We start from the raw sequence: 6,441 nt of genomic DNA, 5'->3' as shown, positions 1-6,441 counted from the left end.
TATGGTGAATACAGGCATGCGGTTGCACAATCACTCAGTGGACTAATTAAATACCATCCCGTTGCTGGGGAGGTGTGTTGTTTATATTATTATTACACAAAATATACCAATCCTTTCAATAAATATTTATTAAACCTTATTTGTGCAAAAAGTATTTCTGGAATGACTACCAAGTGCCAGGCACTGTTTGGGGGAGGTGCTAAGAATAAAACACACCAGTGACAAATTTTCTGTGCTTTCAGTATAATGAGGGAGATAAACAAATACGTACATGGCAAGCGTTTGTAACTGCTATGTGAAAAAGGATAAAAATATACAGGAGGAGTGCAGGTTTGAGCTTTAATTGAATGTTCAAATAATTAGATGTTTACTTCAAAGAGATGACTCGAGGTGCTCGCAGGGGCCTGAGCCAGGGCTCGGGGGAGATGGGACAGGAAAGAAGCTGTAACCACACTCCTCACAAATGGTCAGGCTGACTTGGACTCGGCTCCTGCTGGGTGGAGATGTGCGGAGATCGCAAGAAGTCAATGCACTTGAGAAACAGGGAGGAAGAGACACAGCCCTGGGTGACAAGCTAAAGCTGGGGTGTGCAAAAAAATAAGTTTCGAGAAAGACTCTCATTACTGGCATGTGCTCCCGGGTGGGCAGCAGTGCCAGCCTCAAAGACAGAATGTTGAGAGAAAAGCAGGTACGTGGCGAATATTGTGGGTTTGGTTCGGGCCATGTTCAGCTTGAGCTGCCTTTGAGAATTCCCGATGGAAACATCAAGTCCAGGGCTGGATCTGGAGATAAGGTCAGAGGTAAAGCTATAGGCAAGGCCAGGGTCACCTAGGGAAGTGGTGGGGCAACTGTGGCATGCACGTTGTCATAAGCTGTTTGTTATCACCGAAAGGTCTAAAAGGTTTGCCATCCTGGACCCGGGGAGAATTTAGAGAATGAGAAGAAGTGAGGGATAGCAGCTTTGATGGGAAAATGAGGAGGTTAAGCCTCCCTGGGATATAGGAAAATCAGAGAAAACTGAAACTAGAATTATTTTGTTTTTAAAGCAAAAGGAAAGTTTCCAGAAAGAGTAAGTGGTTAGGACTTCAGTTGCTGTGAGAGAGCAAGAGAAATGAGGCCACAAGAATATCTCTTAGTTGGAGCCATCTTGGTGGCATGCAGGGCCAGCGGAAGGGAGAACGGGGGACAGAGGGAAATAGAAGTGATGAGCAGGGACCACTCTGGAGGCGCTTCACCAGCAGGAAGAGAAAGAAATGGGCCATGCTTGTTGAATGAGACATCCTTGCAAAGGCTGACGTCCCCGAAGGTGACAGCAGACACGTGTGCATGGGAAGACCAGTGGGTAAAAAGTGGGGGTGGTAGGCTGGGACAGGGTGACCATGTGGACGGAAGGGCACAGTGGAGCCCCAAGGCACCCCTTTCAGATGACTCTGAAGCAGTGTTGTAGAAGCAGCATCCGGACACAAGCTGGTGAGCAACACCTTCCAGCCCGAAGTCTGCAGGTCAGAAGACAAACAGCCAGCTTGGAGAGGGCCGTGGGCTGCCGGGGTTCCTTCAAGCTGGCTAGCCTCCCACGCCAGGAAGAGTGAGTGGGACAGAGCCTTGTGGGGGTGCAAGGGGAGACTTTAGGTAAGTCGGTGGTTGTGGAACAGCAATTCCTTGGGCTTGGTCTTAAGTGTTTGAAAACAGCCTTGAACCCTGGCCACGTGGTATTCTGCCAACTGATGGCAGACCCAGAGGCCTGAAACTGTAACAGGAGGCTGCTGCTCCAGCTCACCATCCAGAGCTGTTCTGTTTTGCTTTGCTTTCCGACTTGCACTGACTTTTTATATACTTAAGATGGACGCACACGTCGAGAGTCTGCTTTTTCCTCCCTTCTGAATATTACATCAAGTATTTTCCACATTGTTTCATCTTAATCATAGTTAACCTCAGAATGATATGAATAATTGCTGCTTTCACTCAGGGTTTTTGTAACATGTATAACTAAAGCTCTCCCTTCCCCTCACACATGCACACAGCACACACACACACACACACACACACACAAATTCTTTATGCAGCTATGCACCCCTGCCTGCATCATAGGTTATCCACAGCCCACTAATACATCTCAAGATTGTTGATACCTTCTTAATCTTTTTCCTGGAACCCTTAGAACAATTACCAGCAAGCCAGTTGCTACCTCCCACTCATGAAACATGCAAGTGAGTGAAAATGACGTTATTATAAGAATAACCTTGAATCCACTCCAATGTATAACAAAAGAGGCTCATTTGAAAACTTTGGATATTTACTATTAATAGTGCAAAGCATTTGCTACACAGTGGAGGCCTGCATGCCACAGGCCAGTGAGCCTTGCCCCTGCTGCAGAAGGTGCTGGATGCCGGGGAAGTGGGCACTAAGGCAGTGCCAAAGGAGCGTGGCCAGTGGCACAGTGGGCCATGGGCTGTGCATCTCTCAGAGAAGGTGACACTGGACTGCCTCTCATGGGAGGCTGCCACATCAGGCAGGAGACCAGGCTATTCAAAGCTATACAAAGGCTTAGGGCAGAAGGAATTACTTCCTAGCTGGCGACCAGGGCACATGCTACAGTGGCTGAAGCCTGATGGTCAAGCAGAAGATGATCTTATGTGAATACACCTTGGTTTGGAAATTCCAGTAGGAAGAATATGAGGGAAGAGCACAGAACAGAGGTCAGATGGAGGGCGAAACAAGGAGGTCTGGCCATGGGGCCGATGTGTTAGTCAGCTTCCTGTCACTGCGACAAAATACCTGAGAAAGACAACCTAAAGGAGGAAAGATTTATTTGACTCATGGTTTCAGTCTGAGGTCACTTTGCTGTTACTTCCACGCAGCGTGAGGCAGAGCTACCTTGGTGGAAGGCTGTGGTGGAAGAAAGGTGCTCACCTAATGGCTTCCAGGAAGCAGAGAGAGAGGAAGGGGCCAGGACCAGATGGGTATACCCCTCTTCCCCCAACCAGGCCCGCTGTCCTAGTGACCCACTCATCCACAGACTAATGCCCTGGTGAAATTAGAGCCACAGGATCCAGTCACTTCCTGGAAGCTCATCAGCCAGCAACCAAGCCTTCAACCCAATGACACTTTTGATCCCAATCATAACACCGGGGGAGCAGGTGGGTAAGTTACAATTTGAGGATTGATGGAAGGGGCCATGGCCCTGCCCATGGTTTCCTGTGGGATCTCTGTCAGGCAGGTGGCCCCACCCTGCCTACAATTTTTAGCACTGTGTCACTGTATTGCCAAACACCACTCCATGACTGAGAACAGCATCACCAAGCCAATGAAAACGTTTCCTAAAATGAGGGGCTTTGAGAGGAATGTATTTTTTAAAAAAAGAAAGTGGTGTGAAGAATAGAGATTTGCCTGAACAATTCCCTTGCCCATTTGCTGGCTAATAGAATTAGCAGGAACTGAGCGGGTCATGTGGACCCCTAGTTGAGTTGCTGCCTTTGTAACCTCAAGCAGGTTACATAACCTGTGTAACCCTCAGTGTTTCCATCTAGGAAGTGGGATAATAATTTCCACCTTGGAGGTCTGGGGTGAGGATTCTGTAGGTAAAACATGTGTACAATCTGGATGTAGCATCCTGGGAAGCCTCAGTCCACATTCCCTGGCTCTCCTCCTCATCCCTTGCAGCCCTGCAAGAGTTAACCCACAGATGTAAGAGGCACTAACCCAGAACTGAAAAACAAAGCCTTTGGAAGGAGAATCCAGTGGGTGTACTTCCAGCAGAGAGGGAAGCAGGATGAGATGCTCCCCATTAAGGCTGACTAATTCCACTGGAATTATGTGAAGGACAAAGGAGTTTAATTCAGTGAAATCTCTGGAGTGTTTCAAAGAAATACTGTGTGCGCCTGTGAGTCCCCTTCTAAAGCTCCACACGCCTCCTCTGGCAGGCGCAGGATTGCTGTGGGTGTGACAAGCAGGCTTCTTAACAATGCCCTGGATTCTAATCACCAGCACGGAGCAGAGGGAAGTCAGTGGGGAGGCAGGGCCGGGCCAGGCAGGCTTTCCTGTGACATTTCCACACTGGGCCTGGGGATGTTCCTGGGACTCTGTGGCCCGGATGGATCGAGTGACAGCCATGGCTGACTCACTGCACAAGAGGCTGGCAACTTGAAGCAGACCGGCCGGCGGCCCAAGGGTGAGCTCATTAACCACAGGATCCTGAGCAATGCGGTGTCACCCAGGCGGGCTCTGTCTGTGGGACAGAGTGGCTCCATGCTTAAGATGAGACCCCACTTTCTGTAAAGACTGCTGTCTCCAACGAGGGCCCGAAGAGCCATTTGTGACTGTATCCCAGGTGCTCCCAACATCCTGCCATTTTTCCTTCCAAAATCCAGTTCGTAGCCTGGCTTATGACAGGTGATGTCATTCTTGTGCGTTGGTGAGAAGTTCACATGACTGCATTCATAAGGCAGAACTCAGTCCTTGGTTAGACGGCATACCCCTATTTGGGGTTTGGAAAATACGGTTACAGCCAATATGTAAAACGGAGACCTCCTTGTCTGTGGTGGAAAAAGCCAGAAAGCATGGTTTGATTCACCTAAGGAAAGAACTCCCAGTGGGGCTGCTGATGGGGCAGAAATCCTGAGGCAAACAGCAACAGAGAAACACAGAGAACACTCACACACACACCTGGTTCTGCAGAGCCCCAAACCCTCCCTGATGTAAAGGAACCACTTTGGTTCCATTTATCTTGATCCTTAATGAGGAAACACCAAGAAGTGTTTTAAAAGAAGCTGTCTCCTGGTGTAGATGATTATAAGGAAGCAACATTTATTATAATTTGCTCTTCTCTCAGGTGAGCAAGACTATTGCTGGTTTTCACAGTGGGCCTCTGCAAAGCTCGTTCTCTTCAGTACTTCCCCAAAAGTTCTGACATATTGTGTCAATGATTCTCTCCTAGTCCTGAGAATTGTACCCAGGGCCTTTGCACTAAGCTATATCCTGAGGTCTTTGTTCATTTTCTTTTTACTTTTGAAAAAGGGAATCAGTAAATTGCCCATATTGGGCTGGAATTTGCAGTACTCCTGCCTCAGCTTCCCAGCCATTTTTGATTAGAAAGTTTATTTCTAGGATTCTCCTTCAAAATACTTCTATTACACTACCAGTACTGATGGAATTTAAAAGAGAGCTGATTAATAAAACTGAAAGGTAGAATACTCCAAAAGTCATTTTTGGAAGCTAGCATTACTCTGATTCCAAAAGCAGACAAGGATCTAACCAGAAAAGAGAACTATAGACCAATCTCTTTAATGAACATAGGTGCAAAAATCCCCAACACAATATTTGCAAACAGCATGCAACGAATCATTAAAAAGATCATACATTGGGGCTGGGATTTAGCTCAGCGGTATAAGTGCCTGCCTTGCAAGCGCGTGGTCGTGAGTTCAATCCCTGGTACCAATAAAAAAAAATCATACATCACCAACTCAGCTTCATTTCAGGGATACAAAGATGATTTAACATATGCAAAGCAATAAATGTAATTCATAAACAGAAGCAAGGACACAAACCCCATGATCATCTGGTTGTACTAGTTTGTATCTCCACCAATAATACAGAAGAGCCCTTTTTTTTCTCCTACAGCCTCTCCAGCCTTTGTTATCATTTGATTTCTTGAAGGTTCTTCCTTCTGGAATAAGATGGAATTGCAGTGTTATTTTCATTGCATTCTCTAATGGCCCGCAGCGTTGAGCTCTTCTTCATGTGTTTGTTGGCAATTTGCAGTTTTTCCATGAAGTGTCTATTCATTTCATTTGCCCATATTTTAAATTGGGTCTTTTATTCTGGGTGGTGGTCTAATGTTTCTTTTTGGAGTTCTTTATATATTCTAGCTATTAGTCCTTTGCCTGAAAAATAGTTGGCAAAAATTTTCCCCCATTCTGCAGGTTATTTATTTTTACTGTTGATGTTTCTTTTGCTGGGCAGAAGTTTTTGAAATTTGGTATGACCCTGTTTGTTGATTCTCAGTACTACTTCCTGTGCAATCCGGGTTCCGTTCCAAAAGTCCTTGCAGTCAGGGTTCAGCTTCAAAAGTCCTTGTCTAAGCCTATGATTTCATCTTCCAGCAGCTAAATACTTCTGTTTTAGCATTTAGTTCTTTGATCCATTTTGCTTTTGATCTGTTTTGCTTTTAGTTTAGTATATGGTGGGAGATACAGGTCTAGTTTGAATCTTCTGCATGTAAACAGCCAGTCTTCCCAGCAACATTTTAGGAAAGAGGCTAACTTTCCTCCAGGTTATGTTCTTGGTACTATTATGAATGGTATTTTTTCCTATTTTTTTCTCAGTAACTTCATTATTAGTACACAAGAATACTACTGATCTTTTTGTGTTTTGATTTTTGTATTCTGCTACATTACTGAATTTGGTTATTAGTTCCAAGAATCTTTTGGTGGGTTTTTGGGGTCT

The sequence above is a fragment of the Cavia porcellus genome, unplaced genomic scaffold (genome assembly GCF_034190915.1).
Source record: "Cavia porcellus strain 051 isolate PalLab524CR breed Dunkin Hartley unplaced genomic scaffold, mCavPor4.1 scaffold_6, whole genome shotgun sequence".
In the NCBI taxonomy this organism is placed as follows: Eukaryota; Metazoa; Chordata; class Mammalia; order Rodentia; family Caviidae; genus Cavia; species Cavia porcellus.
Note: the sequence above shows the minus strand (reverse complement) of the source record.